The sequence below is a fragment of the Vulpes lagopus genome, chromosome 3 (assembly GCF_018345385.1).
Source record: "Vulpes lagopus strain Blue_001 chromosome 3, ASM1834538v1, whole genome shotgun sequence".
NCBI classification, from domain to species: domain Eukaryota; kingdom Metazoa; phylum Chordata; class Mammalia; order Carnivora; family Canidae; genus Vulpes; species Vulpes lagopus.
Window position 1 is genome coordinate 76573606 of NC_054826.1, and position 15513 is coordinate 76589118.

Here is a 15513-nt window from a genome sequence, read left to right on the forward strand (position 1 = left end):
AGTGCAGCCCTTCACAGAGGAAGATGCACACAGTCCTACATGCATGTCTTTGGGAAGACACTCAGAATGGGCATTTGGGATGATGGGTTATACACGTTCAGGGACTGTGTCTTTGTCAGCTGCGTATTAGTAAGCCCCTAGCGTCTGGTGGGGAAAAGCGTGGTACTGAGCAGGATCCTGTGTTTGGAGCACAATCTTCAAGAAGACTGTGTTACAATCTTACGGGGGCAGACTTTGAATCCAGGCCCTTTTCTGCATAAAAAGTACTAAATGGATTTTGAGTGACTCTTGACCTCACTCTGGCTTAAGCCAGATTCCATGTTCACTATTAGTTAATGAGTTTTTAATGTGGCTAGCCCTTTGTTAAAGGCCTCTCTAGTCCTGGCCGCTAGGTTTTAACGGAAAATGTTGCCCAAGAAATTGCATTGCAAACTGAATTGAAGTCTTGGTTTCATTTTCCAGCCTCAGTTTTCTAACCTGTATAGTGAGAATAGCCATTCTGATTTCAGGCAGAGTGTAATGAAAACAGGATTTTTAAATAAAGTGCTTTAACAACAAGGTTTAAGCGACGAGTGTACCCCTTTTTTTCTTCTAATACCTTTTAGAGGCAGTGTGTCCACCTGGTGTGCCTAAAATTGAAACAGTTGAAACAGTTGATGGAAATTTTGTGTTTATGTAAATAAAACTAATAAATCTGGGTCTTTGTTTTAATGTTTTGCTATCTAAAGACTCGTGGAAATGCAGTCCTATTCAGTCACCAGTATCTAATCCAGGCCCAAACTTTTTAACATTCTCTCTAGAAATAAAGGAAGAAGTCAGTGTGCAGTAAGTTATGTTTTGTCTCTAATTTTGATGTTGACATGAGAGATTGGATTCCCTCCTTGGAAATTTTCTGATACCATCCCTAATTCTGTATTACATTGAATGCTGTTGAACTACATATATTTAGAGCTTTTTCTGAAGATGATATTTTCTGATACCCTATGAATGATTTAGTGCAACTTTCAAGATTACTAATTAGCCCCAAAAGAGATTTTAGTAATTAAATTTTTTTTCATCTTAAAGAGGAAAAGCCAGACTCAGAAGTGAAATGGATGATAGAATTAGTAGACAGGGACGTGAAAACATTCTCTGTGCATTCAAGAAGGCAGAAGAAAGTGTGAGCATGATGAGAAAACTTGAAAATATAAAATAGACCCAAAATGAACCTCTAGAGACAAAAAAATGAAGTGTCTGAAATGTAAAACAAGGAAAATGTGCTACTTACATCTTTTGTGGGTTTCTGTGCTCTTTATTCTAAAAGGCAACTCCTGGAGTTGGAGGTCAGTCCAGTTGACCAATCTTTCCCCCTCTCCCCGCGGGGTTTGCTCTGCCCGGGTGCTGCTGAGCCATTGCTGGCAAATCCTCATCCCTGGGAGCTAAATACTATTAGTCACTGTAATGTTGGGCACGAAGCTTCAAGTTGAAAGCAGCCAGTGCCTGGGAGATGTCCTGTGAGTTCAAGTCCAGCCTCTGTCGGGTTTCCTGAGCTGGAGTCTCCTCACCTATAATACACGGATGGGAAGGGGGTCAATAGGACCCAATGAACATGTTGAAACTTCAGAGAGTATCAGGTTCTTTGTATGATAGCTTCTTAATGGTTTGCAAGTAGGTTTGCAAGTACGGGAGCCAGCAAGGTGGGATCCCCCAGCACTGGAAGAGATAAGGGTCAGGAAAGACTTTCAGAGGAACTGATATTGAAGTAGATTCTTTTTATATATTTTTTAAGATTTTGTTTATTTATTCATGAGAGATAGGCAGAGGGAGAAGGGGGAAGAGCTCGATGCGGGACTCGATCCCAGTACCCCGAGATCATGCTCCGAACCAAAGGCAGACTCAACCACTGAGCAACCCAGGTGCCCCTTGAACCAAATTTTTGAAGAACCATTCAAGAGTGCTCAGGACAGAGGAAGCAACATGTGTGAAAATCTGGAGTTAGAGCATCCACCCGTGTGGTTAGGGTTTGGGTTCCCTGAAAGCAAACCGAGTAGAGGACTTGGGTGCAGGAATCTTGCTTGGGGGTGACTCCAGGGCGTGGAAGACCTCAAGAAAGTAGAAACCACTGAAGGGTGTGCGGATGAGCTTTTCAGCCTGGTGGGCACCTGGAGTTGCACCCTATGGGGAGGGGGGGGGGGGATCCCTGAGGAATCATTTAGAATTGCCTCAGAATTGTCCCACCAGAGAGTAGGAATGGGGGACTTGGATTCACCAACTCCTTTCACCTGTTGGCTGTCTGACCTGGGGAGAACCACCTCCTCTGAATTTTCTGGGATTGAGGCTTTCTCAAATGCCTGAGGCAGCAAGGCAAGAGTGACCTCTCCTGTTTAATGAGGGATGCCGGCAAGGTGCACGAGTGTTTGTGGGGAATTCAGGCTGGCTGAGAGGGTGTGAGGCCTTGTCTTGGTGGCCTAGGACCTAAATACCACTCACCCTCCGTTGTTCTAGCCTGGAGTACTCATGAAATAAAGGGCTTTACCCCACAGGAGTTGAAAAATGCCATCTGTTTTATTTACCCTTTTTTTCCCTCCAGCTTTATAGAGAAGTCAACATACGACAATGTGTAAGTTGAACATGCACAACGTAGTGATTGGATATATGGATGTATGTTGTGCGATGATTGCCACAGTAAGGTATAGGTTAGTTGTGTCCACCTCACACAGTTACAATTTATGAAAATGTGAAATCCTTTTTAACTTGAAATGAGGGAATTTTTTATTTTACAAAGACCCATATTCCTAATTTCTCTTGAAAAATAAGATCACATTGGGACACCTGAGTGGCTCAGCATTGAGCGTCTGCCTTCGGCTCAGGGCATGATCCCGGGGTCCGAGGATCGAGTCCCACACCGGGCTCCTTGCATGGAGCCTGCTTCTCCCTCTGCCTGTGTCTCTGCCTCTCTCTGTGTGTCTCTCATGAATAAATAAAATTAAAAAAAAAAAAAAAGATTACAGTAGGGCCTTGTCCCTCCACTGCACAAGCAGATCGGCCTGAGCAGTGGCTGTGTCAGGCAGCAGGGGACACCTGGCCTTCTTTGAGGGCTCTGGGGTCCCCTTGCTTGTCATACAAGTCATTACGCTGTGGTCCCTGCGGGCTTCTGGATTTGTAGACCCAGGGTATAGAGTATTTAAGGAGTGAAAGAAGTCTGATCTGGCTAGAGCTGTGTCTGTGCAGAAGAGAGAAGGGCAGGGAGTAGGGGAGTGGGAGGTGAGCACTGAAACCCCCTTTGGAGAGAGGCCACCACCGGAAGTTCCTGGTACAAATCTGGTTGATTATTAAAGGTGGGGTCTGGACACCCAAGATTGACTGTGGTCAATCAGTCTTTCTTGTAAGTCTCCTAGGGAGGGTTGGCCAAGATTGGGTTCCCGACTTCTCTTAGTTGTGGCTCTATCTAGTTTGTCCCTGGCTGTCTTGAAAGTCAACACACAGCACACACTTGAAATGTGGGTTTCAAGCAAGCTGAGCTGAGGATGGAGTCTGGAGTCCTAGAGCTGAGTCAGATAGAGGTGTGTTGGTAAGTGGTCAACATTCTGCTATCTTGAGACTAAACCCTTATTTCTTTTGCTTGTCGATTTTTGTGGGGCACATACTCCCCAGCAATGTGATTTCAAGCCCCCTGTGAAGTCACTGAGCTGTGGCGAGATATGCTGTTGTGCGCCATTCACATAGTATTTTCACCATGGAGACATGTTAGTTGTAAATGACCTTAAAAGCATAATAATAGTAAAATGTGGTAAATTAGGATATATAGTGTTTTCAGTATTTATTAGCTGTTTTTAATCTTTTCAATTACAAATTTATATAATTTAATTTTTAATAGTGTCTGTGTTTAGCAGCCAGCTGACACAATTCCTGGAAAATTTAACTGTAAGGTCTTGGGAGCCTGTTGATCCTGTTCCCTGTGCCTCTGGCTGGGAGCAGGGTGGGGTGGGAGTGGGGGAGGCTGCAAGAGGCTCTCCTATCAGAAGGCCTCTGCTGTGTCTGCGTCCTGTTGCAAAGGACATGGTGACAATGGGGAAAGTCTTTTATTTGAGGGACCTCAAACCTAGAGCCCAGCTGCAGGCTGAGAGTAGGCTTGGGTCTGGACTCAGCAGAGGACAGGAGGTGGGTGAGACTTCCTCACCGTGAGGCAGCTGCCCTTACTCTCATGGCAAGGATCCCATGTGTCAAGTGCACGACCTTTGCTCAGACCTGGTGCGCTCACCTCAAGAGCCTGGTGGGCAGGTTCTCAGCATGAATTTTCTACCAACTCCACCTTGACACCCCCCCCCCCCCCATCTGCAGCCTAGACAAGGGCCGGGACTTTACCCCTCAGAAGTAGATGCATCAAAAGGGAGGCCAAGTGGGGTCCTGCTGGGAACTCGCGTTCTTCCTGCTTGGGAGCCGGTCTAGAACATACAGGCTGCCCAGCATCTCCCTATTGCTGGACTATAAACCGACACACGTTTAATGACCTTGGGCAAGGCCCAAGTCAAGCGGCAAGGCCCAAGTCATCGGGCTCTAGAATGTGGGATCTCTTGATGGAAAAGAACTATGGAGACAAAGTGAACTCATCATTGTGACCCATGCCTCGCAGATGAGGAATTCCAGAGCCTGGACCTTGGCCACTGCCACAGAATCCTTGGGGAGCTGTTGGAGAAAGAGCAGCAAAAAAGGTGGAGATTCAGACTGGAGGGAAGAGGAAGCTGTGAACTGCCTTTGGTGAGGTCCCTGACTGTCTGTGTGTCTGTGTGTCTGGGGACTGTGCTCTCCAAGCAAGGCCGCCTGTCTGTCTCCAGGCTGCATCCAGCATCTGAGGGACCAAATGCTCGGATGGAAGGGGAAATGGGTTAACTCTCCCCGGTTAGTTGCTATGAAAGATGAACTGTTAATTGTTCTTCTGGCTATGATGATGGTATCATGGCTATTTTCTTTTTTCTTCTCTTTCCCTTCCCTTCCCTTTCTTTCCTCTCCCTTCCCTTCCCTTTCTTTTCTCTTCTTTCTTTTTTTCTTTTTTTTTTTTGTTTTTGTCCTAGTCAGTAGCTATTTCCCTGAGAACTTGGGCCCCAGATCCCTGAGAAGTGTCAGGACCCTGGAATGAAGGTGCCAGGGACGGCCACAGAAACAGAAACCCCTCTGGGCAAGATTCTGGGTTGACCATGAGACCTTTCTCCAGGGCCTTAGACAGATTATGTGCTGAGCAGAGCTTTCGCCTTAAATCTGAGTCCAAAGGCTTACTCAGCAGAGCCATCCGGGCAGTGACAGGTTGCCAGAGACGTCACAGAGTGCGGCTGGAAAGGGCAGAGCTTGAAGCAACAGAAGATGTGGTTTTGAGGTGGACTAACTCTTGCCTGACTCATGACTTAATGGGAGTTTCTAGATCTCTTCAGTCTTGCTTTGTTATGTTTTCCTACTTCTCATTGATGTATATAATACATTCAGCCTATTTCTTATCCAGAAATAGATATTTCTGAAAGATCTACATCTTATAGAAGTCCATAAATAAAATATTTAAAAATGCAATGATAGGATATTTTGGTTTTCCTTAAAATAACTTTTGGGAGGAGGACGAGGAGGGGCATGTGAGTGTAGATAAAACAAGATGGGCAGCATGCTGATTGTCTAAATTACATGACAGATGACTGTATTCTCTACTTTGGTATGTGTAAGATTTTTCACAATAAATTTTTCAAAAACAGAAGGGAAGAGATCCAGAGATTTTTAAGGCTGGACAGGATAAAGGGAGTTTTGAGACAGTGCTAGAGTGGCCACCACAGGAAACTCTAATATTTGCAAGAAAGTGAAAGTGTTTCATGCATCACTCCCCAAAACGCAAACCATGGCAAGAAGTTCTCTGTCCGGAAAACAAGTTTATGGCTTTGTGAACTGTGGACTCTGAGCAAGTGACTTGACATCCTGGTAAAGTTAGACACCTGGCATGTTCTCTCCTTTATTCACATTTTTGTTCCCATGGACACGTTTCCACTGATAATTGGGCTCACGTGGTGGGGGCTTCCCTTTGCTTGGAAAAGGCTACTGCTTGCAGTTGTCCAAGGGTGTTCAAATTTTTAGTCGGGATGTGATGTTGTCATGTCTTAGGATGACCTTATGGAGCTCTGGGACCATAACTGGCCCGGGAGTCCTGACCAACATACATCAGGAACGAGGTTTCTAAAGAACCAGTCTATACTTGGTCACGTATCGAGAGACCCCCAGCAGTCGACCTAGGTTCAAGAATGACACGACAGAGAGGAAATCACTGGGCTTTATTTCACTTTTGCTTTTCAATCCTTGTGGAAATATGAAGCTAAACTTTCAGGTGCTTTTAAAATCGCTGGCTTTTCTCTGTGGTGAGTGTCTGTGACTCACTGGATGAGCCCTTCAGATTATGCACGTATAACCCCAGGTGGATAGCTCGACGGGGCAGAAATGAAGGTGACCTGCCAAATTCTCTGAGTGCCTGGCTCTCAGGTGGGCTTCATACCCAGTTTAACAACTTCAGAGCTTTGCAGAAGCTTCTAATTTTCTTGTCTCACTAGTCCTAGGTCAGTGCTTAAGAATAGTAATTTGAAAGAATTTTCAATGGCCACATGGATGTGGGCAGCCCATTTCTGATTCTCTGGGCTCCTTCTCTAAAGGGATCATCACCTATTTTGTCTTGGCTGTGAAATCAAATGGTTTACTAAAACTAAATATAAAGAAATGTGGGGTGGAGGAAACCTCTAATATTCTCTACTCTCCTAACTTCTCCACAAGGGTATAATTTGTTGATTTGACTGGGTTGGAGTCTCGGACAGTGACCACTGAGCCACGAAGCACAGAAGTTGGATTAGATTCTACTGATACTCAGACTTCCAGTCACTTTCCTAATGTGAGGAACCCTGTCTTCGAGGTGCATCCCGTCATCTGAAGAGGTCCGAGGTTTCCTTGGTCCTAAAGAATATCCTTCAGAGACCAGTTTGGCTCAGTGATCCAGAGCTGCATCACTGAGATGGGAATTATAGCAGCTTGGAGGAAGAGAGGAGCGGTTTTATTTGTAAGGCATTTAAAACCAGGTTATTTTTTTATGTTATTTATTCTCTGTGTGCTTTAGGAAAACAAGCGCCTTAAATTGGCCTCAAGATGTTCACTTGTTAGATATTACTACCATTCAGACAAAGCACAGATAACTCATGTTTTTGTCCTTTTTTATGCATTGAGAATCCCTCCAAGGGTTACAGGGAAAATACTTACCTTTCAAACCCTGAGCCAGCTTGACCTGAAATATCCATGAACCCATACCCTGGGTTGCACTCATGTTTGCTTTTGCATGATAAATGGAATTACCTATAAGCTTGGATCAGCCCGTTTATGTTTCTGAAGGAAAGCCGAGCCTACCTGAAAGAGGGCGCTAGCAACTCATCCATCTCAACCTCTCCAGGTTAGTCCGTTTCTGAGCATTTTCCTTCTCCAGGATTTACTGGCTTGTCCAACCTGGCAACAGGGAGACAGATTAAACAATTCAGTTGATATGAGAGGTGGCTCCTTTTTTTCACTTTTTTTCTTTTCTTTGTTTTGCATCAGAATGTGTTTTTGTTTTAGCTACTCATGTATATCTTGAAAACATAGGTGAGAACATCAATGGGAACTGGGATCTGAGTGCCTGATGTCAGACATTGGATGAAATTCTGGAGCATCTGAGCGGCTCAGATGGTTGGGCGTCTGCCTTCGGCTCAGCTCATAATCCTGAGGTCCTGGGATCGAGCCCCATGTTGGGCTCCCTGCTCAGCTGGGAGCCTGCTTCTCCTTCTCCCTCTGCCCCTGCTTGTGCTCTCTCGGTCTCTCTCTCAGATGAATAAATTTTTAAAAATCTTTTTTAAAAAAGGATCCCTGGATGAATTGCATAAGCACTCTGCATCCATTTCCTTATATTCCCTCATAGATTGTGTGGGACAGTTATGTTCCTCTATGTGAAGCTCTCAGAACAGGGACTTGGAACTTAGGCCAGTACAAGCCCTCAAGATATGAGAACTGTTGCTGTGATTCCTCCATCCTGTGGCTTCATCACTGCAGGATTGTCATGATACTGCGTGCTGAGGATGGATGTCCATTTAGCTTGCCGTATCTCTAAGTTTTTCTTTTCTGCACATGCAATTAAAAAAAGGCAGCTGCTGTCTTCCAAAGCCACTTACTTTCTGTTGGCAGTGGTGCTGTGTGAATGCTACGTCCAAAATATGTAAGATTCAGGATCCTTCTGAGTCATTTATAAACTCTGGAGCGCTGTGCTTTCTTAAGGAATCGGGTAGGTGCTGGATTCTTAGGCCCTCACCGCCTTCAGAACGTGGTGCAGCAGTTCCAGGCCCGGAGCAGACCCCCGCCCCCCACTCGCTGCTGCACCCGCCACCTAACTTCCCCGACGTGCCCAGAAACGGAAACTGGGCCACGCGGTGCTGCAAAGGGCAGAGACCATGGGCAAAGCTTTTGATGGCTGTCACTTCCTCCCCGCGGCCCCCCACCGTGCCCAGGCGGCCTCCGTGCTTTAGGAAACGCGGGGCTCATTAAGGACAGGAAGTGAGCTTCCTGGCAAATGTTATCAAGGACGTGCGGGCAGTTGCGTGTTGCCAGTTACCTGCACCCACATGAAGCTTCCTGCAAGAGGCCCCTCCCTCAGCGCGGCCCCTGTGCGTCCTGCTGCATGAGGACACCAGCGCGGCCCCGGGGGTTGGGAACCTGCAGCCTGATGAGCACCCCCTTCCGGGGCTCCGAGCCCCCCCCCCCCCCACCCAGGGCCAGGGGCTTGTGGGGAGGGTCGTGCTGGTTCTCGAAAGGTACTGCTGCAAGATTTGCTTAGTTTTCTTACTAACTGCACTGACTCCTTCCTTCAAGATATGTTTCTCAAGCCAGGTTCTCTCCTTAATAACAAAAACCCAAATAACTTCTTGAGATAAAATTGGGGAAAAGTACTTGAAAAACAGCTCAAATACATAATTCCAATAGGATTTCTTTTCTTTTTTCTTTTTTTAAATTTATTTTTTTATTGGAGTTCAATTTGCCGACATAGCATAACACCCAGTACCCATCCTCTTTTTTTTTTTTTTTTTCAGATTCTATGTATTTATTCATGAGAGATACACAGAGAGAGACATTGGCAGGGGGAGAAGAAGGGAGCCCTGTAGGAGACTCAATCCCAGGACCCTGGGATCACCACCTGAGCGGAAGGCAGATGCCCAACCACTGAGCTACTCAGATGCCCCCGGATTTATTTTCATTATTTCAGTTTTAAACCACAACCCTTTTTAAAATTTAGAAAAGAAACATTAGAGATCTGTCCGCAACGATAAAAAATGGGAATTAGAGGCAAGGTTTATGTAACATCTTTGCATCAAAATGCATGGAGTAAGAGAGATTCGCCGGTGGGAGGTGGCTGGAGGTAAGCCGCTTTCCCTGTCTTGGTGTGGACCCCCCCTGGCAGCTCTGCAGTGCCCCCTCCCTACTCCCTCTGTGTCTGAACCTTCCTCGTTGGTCCTGCAGGATTAAGAGCTGTGATGTGTGGGTCAGAAATTGTATCCCTGGGAAGGACCCATGTCTCAGATTGCATAGGGTAGTGTTGGGAAGTACATAACCTGAAAGAACTTCAAGTCTCCTTTGGCCACTGGCTGGCTCCTTGTGTCCCAGGACCAATTCCTCAGCATCTTTGGCATCAAAATCTAGCTCTGGGTCTGATACATAGGAGAGACTCATCAACTCCTTGAATTTTTATATCTTACTCACCCAGCTGCCTAAACCAGGAATCTGGTGTCCTGGACTTCCTGCAGTCTCTCCCCACCCAATTCTAGCCAGGCCCTACATCTGGCCAACCATATACCTGCTGCATGCGACTCAAGCATGCTTCTCCTTTCCACTCCCGCCCCAGGTCAGATCTGTCTTGAGTGTCCACGGGGCTGTTGTAAGAAATGGTTTCCCAGCTGCTTTTCTGGCCTCCCGTCCTGATCCCCCAACCCCTCCTCCCACACCCCTTCACCTCATGTGCCCAGCCCCTGAGCCCTCAAGTGTCACTTTCAGGTCTGGCCGCCTCTGCCTTGTCCCATATCCTTCAAAGAAGCAAGCTGCCAGCCATTGCTCCCTCCCCATACCCACTCCCAGTTGTTCCCAAGCTTCTGCTCCTCTCCAGAGCTCTGCCTCAAACACCCTTCCCCGTTGACTCATTGGCAAGTTCACTTCTCCTTTGGGACTTGCCCCCACCCCCCCATTGGCCAAGTCTTTCCCCTCTGAGTGGCACATCTCCAAATGTCAGGGGGGCTGCTTTCGGTTAGGAACAAGACAACAGAGACTAGATCTAGGAGTGGTCCTCAGGGTCTTTTGATTACTTGAGGAAAGAGGCAAACGACCCTGGCACAGAACAGTACGCTCAGCCCTGGAAGGGGGGCACAGGGCACTCTCTGGGGACATATGTGTGTTGAGGAGGATGGCATGTGTGGAAGGTCTTCCTGGAGGTAATGCTGCAACTAGGAACTGAGGGGTGAAAGGGAATTCACAGAGAGGAATTAGGGAAAGGAAAGGGACTTTAGAAGGAACAGCATTTATGAGCTCAGAGCTGAGGCAGTGCATGGTAGGCCCAGGAAATGAGTAGTGTGTTTATGTACTCATGTCACCCACTGGCTGAGCTCCTTAAGGACATCCTGTCCCTCTACTGCCTTAAGGAGGCCTCAACAGAATTAGACCTAAACGCTGTGATCTCTGGGCCTCTCTCTCCCCATCTGTTACATATAAGGGCCATGCGAGGAGACTGCTGAAGTCCTTTGGATTTTCTGAGATTCTGTGAACCACATAAGAAATAGAAACTAAGTAGGAGGGTCTTCATCTGTGAATTGTCTGTGAGCCCTGGAAAGCCAAAGATGATGCTCAGGCCCTGCTTTTCAACTTTTATTTTAAAAAGAGACAATGTGGGGGAAGGTAGTTGAAGCGAACTTAGCCACTACATGCCTTTCTCCTACGCAAGCGGAAAGCCTCTTGCCGCCCTCCTTGGCCTGAGTGTGGGATCATCTGCAGGGCTGGTGCGAAGGCCTCTTATGAATGTAGAGTCCCTGAGAGATGGACGGAATGAATATACAGAGATCAGACTATACATAAAAACAGAACCCTGACCCACAACCTGCTGCAATCCGCCCAGGAAGCCAACCTGCTCGCAGCAGTAACCAGTCCAGAAAGCCAACCCATAACCCCTGTGGCAAACAGCCCCAAACAGCCAAGACTCAGTAACTGACAGCTTCCCTAGTGTTTTCATCCACTTCAATTTAGGACCAGCAAGAGAAAGCCATACAATCCCTAAGCAGTCACATAGGACTCCCCACTTCTAGTTAGCCTACCTACAGCTTCCCCAGGCCTCCCAGTCAGGGCACATTTGAAGCCTTCTTTTTTATCCACTATAAACCCTTGCCAGTCTTCTGCCTGCCTTTAAGTCTCTGCCAAATGTAAGTGATCGTGGCCTACTCCCTCCCTAGAACAACCTCTGAATAAACAGCCTTTGCTTGTTCTCATCTGGATGGTTTTCATTCATTTCCACAGACTGAAAGAGATTCTTTTGAACTCTGGGTATCCTGTTTATTTTTTTCACTCTTGGATTCATTTCCCTTTCCTTGGAATATTGGAGAATGTTTTCATCATCTGCAAACACTGACCAAGATTAGGCACGTTTGTGCTGGAAAGGGCACTGTTTTGTCTGCGATCAGAGCACGGATTCCCACTCCGTCATGATGCTGTGACTGCCAGCACGTCCTCACCTTCTAGCTCCACCTCCTTACCTATAAAATGGGATTAAGAAATTATTATCCGCGTCAAGGCTGGGACTGCAGCCATGGTCCTCAAAGTTTGCATCTAGTGGTACACCTCTCAGCACTTTCCCACTAACCCCAATCAAATAAGAACAAATCCAGACTAAGATACGGAGAGATTTTATTTGAAAAGACTATTGCAATGGGGAGAACATTCTGAACAGAAGATCTGCAAGAGTCTCAAAAGTTACTGCAGACTGGTGCAGTCAGGAAAGGCTGTTCTGCATTCTGACCTGAGGGTCAGAGTCCAGAGGCTATAGGTAGGGGAGAAGCCTGACTAAAGTTTGGTTGAGTCACATTAGTCATTATTTCATCCAGATCGGTTGGTGGGGACAGACAATTCAGCTAATCATCTGATGAGACAAGGAAGGGCAAGTTGGAGAGTCTGTGTCTGCTCTTGTCTTAGGCAAACAGACGGGCATCCATGGGTCATATCTAAGTCACATAAACTGGTTCTTTGCAGAAAGCCATTTTGAAGCACAAAAGTGTAGGGGGATTTCTTGACTACTGTTTCCTAGGAACATAGGGCTCAGGTAAATTTCAACATTATCATCTGCTGATGGATGAGTGGATAAACAACACATGATTGATGCATTTAATAGAATATTTAGGACATTGTGCTAGGTAAAATAAGCCAGTGGCAAAAAGATAAATACTGTAGGAGTCCACTTACATGAGGTATCTAGACTAGTCAAAATCATAGAAATGGAAAGTAGCACAATGGTTACCAGAGAGAAGAGAGGGAAGTTGTTTTCAAATGGGTATAAAGATTCAAGGATGCAAGACAAAAAAAGTTGTGGAGACTGGTTGTACAACAGTGGGTATGCAAAACTGAACTGTACTCCTAAAAATGAATAAGATGGTATATTTAATGATGTGTGCCTTTTACTAGAATCAAAATTTTAAAAATATTCAACATTGTCAGGGCCTTCTTTTTTTTTAAATAACTTCTTTTTTAAGAAAAGGTTTTATTTATTTGGGGGTGGGGAGAAGGGGCAGAGGCAAAGGGAGAAGCAGGCTTGCCACTGAGCAGGGAGCCCAACAGGGACTTGATCCCAGGACCCTGGAATCAGGACCTGAGCCAAAGGCAGACATTTAACTGACTGAGCCACCCAGCCACCTGTCAGTCCCTTCTTTTGTTCAAGATGAATAAATATCATTTATCATTGAACAACTCAGAGGTACTCTTAAATCTCCTGAGTGGAAAAATTATCTAAAAAAATAGTCTCCTGAAGACTCTCATTGGTGTTACTTCTGCAAAATCAGTTAAATCATCTACTGAGAGGTAGTGGCTAAGATCAGTTGATGTAGAATCCTACTGATCAGGCTTTTTAAGGATGACTAGAGTGAAATAGAGAAATATTAATATAAATAGTTATTTTAGGTAAAGAGCCAGGAGTTGCACCCTGGGGGTGTCTATTCCAAGAAGATTCCAAGAGGCAGGAGGTAATCCAGCACTGCTCATTGAATTTGTTGAAGCTGACAACGCTCTTGGAAATGCTGTCCATGGTCTTGGTTGCCTTGTATTTATATGCAGGCACACATGACCTGATCATTTTACCAGACTTCTTTGGTAGCCCAGACAGTACCTTTTCCAGGGGGAATCTGGTCTGTGCATGGGCTGCTGCAGGGATGAGTCTTCTGAGGTCTACAGAAGCTTTAGATTGCAGTACTTCCTCAGATGCTGGGGGTAAAAGCCAATGACAAGGCAACCTAAAGTTCCAAGGAGGATCTAGTCAGTCATATTTTAGTTCTTGGCGATGCCAAGAGAAGAGAGAAGGAGATAAATTAGAAATGTTAGTTCAAATGGTTGTAGATAGATCCTGAAGAAAAATAAAAGAATCAGAAATTTAATAAGGTTTGACAATGTGTAAAAGATGATAGGACCTAGTTCAGTTTGCAGGAGTTTATATCCATCAGTTATCTACAAAGAGACTCAAACCAGCTTAGAAACAATGAAATGGGCCAAAATCTGGTAACCCACAGGATGTGCTACTGTTTTCCACTGAAAAACAAAAATTCTCTCCAGAATTATCCCTCTTTTGATCAAAGATAATCACAAGGAGAGATTATTCTGGATCATAAAATAAAGCTAGTCTCATTATATATGACCTGATTATTTACAGAGGTGTAGCAAGAATGGTGATTTAAAATCCAATTTGTGTTGCTGGAAGTTTTCATAAGAAATCTCAGAATGGACTTTTTTTTTTTTTTTAATTTTATTTATTTATTCATGAGAGACACAGAGAGAGGCAAAGACACAGGCAGAGGGAGAAGCAGGCTCCCTGTGAGAAGTCCAATGAGGGACTCAATCCCGGGACTCCAGGATCATGCCCTGAGTCAAAGGTAAGTGCTCAACCTCTGAGCCACCCAGGCATCCCCCAGAATGGACTTCTCAAAGCTTCTCGAGGCTTGAATGCCACGCCAAGAACTCACCATCAGATTTGACCTGCATTACATAGATTTGAGTGAATTCCTCTCTTCTCAAGGTCCGTCAGCTCATATCCTGAGCTTGTCAGGAAGAGAACATAGTACTCCTCTGTAAGTCTGGGAACACTGTAAGCCAGGAAATGTGCTGGTTTTCGCAAAAGGGTTTCATAAACATTGGCTCTAAGAACTCAACCTTATTTCTTTAAAACTAACAACTGCTTACACCTAATTAATTCTCAGATGTAACATTCTGGACAAAACCTTGGTTGTATAACCAATGTTTCCTATTATATCCTATCAATAAAGAGGTCAGATTCTTATTAAACCTATGCAAATAGTTCTGTTGCCATGAAAATAAGAATACTCAGTAAGAGTTTCCAAATTCTGGAGGAATCAGACAAGAGAGAGAAAGATGTGTTTCATTTCTATGTTTTCAAAAACACAGACTTCAAAATTTTTATAGCTGGTTAAGAGAGAAGAAAAAGGAGTTCCTTATGTCCAGAAGACAAAATATTAAAGGACTAGTAAATTTTAAAACAAAACAAAACAAAATCATCCCTCATCAGCTCACTCAGCTCTGGGTAATGCTTGTTCCGCTTCATCTTGGATTAGCAATCTCACGAACCCATTAATTTCCTTGTTAGTGCTGAAATCCTGATCCAGTTCAGTGGTATGGTCTCCAAATTGTTTAAGCGATGACATTAGAAATCTGTGCTCAAGGGTACTTGGCTGAGCCCTTTCCCTTGTGGCTCTGAGACCATCCTTTGTCAGGGTCAGAGCACTCTGGCCTGTAGCTGGTTTGCAAATGTGTTAAGGGAAGCATTAGAATAGAACCAACCATCTGTAGAACACAAAAGCCTTAAAATGGTTGTGATTAGTTTACTAATGATAATTTTCAAAAGTGAGAGATTTGATTAGAGTTCATTAAAAAAAAATAATGCAATTGGCAATGAAATGTGTTTGTTCCTGTGGCAGGGAAAATAAAATAAGATCAATCTAAAATTAAAATGACAAAAAAAGATTAAAAAATAAAAGGTTTATGGGGCACCCGTGTGGCTCAGTCAGTTAAATGTCCAACTCTTGATTTCGGCTCAGGTCATGATCTCAGTGTCATGAGATCGAACCCCGAGTAGGGCTCTGCGCTGGGCATGGAGCCAGCTTAAGATTCTCTCTCTCTCTCTCTCTCTCTCTAAAACTAAATGAATAATTAATTAATTAATTTTTAAAAAGGAAATAACATGATCATAAAGAACTTTAG

At 44.9% G+C, this 15513-nt stretch overlaps 1 protein-coding gene across 3 annotated transcripts in view; it reads left to right on the plus strand.

The window, feature by feature from the left end:
* Positions 1 to 3439: 3439 nt before the first annotated feature.
* The window catches only part of MRLN (myoregulin), a 29547-nt gene continuing 17473 nt past the window's right edge, over positions 3440 to 15513 (plus strand). The window contains exons 1-2 of one of the 3 annotated variants that reach the window (XM_041747052.1): positions 3440 to 3550; positions 4613 to 4737. The gene's annotated coding sequence lies outside the window, so the exon portion shown is untranslated. Of the gene's footprint in view, positions 3551 to 4344; positions 4738 to 15513 lie in introns of those variants that run through there. The other 2 variants (XM_041747054.1, XM_041747051.1) reach the window with 2 other exon arrangements.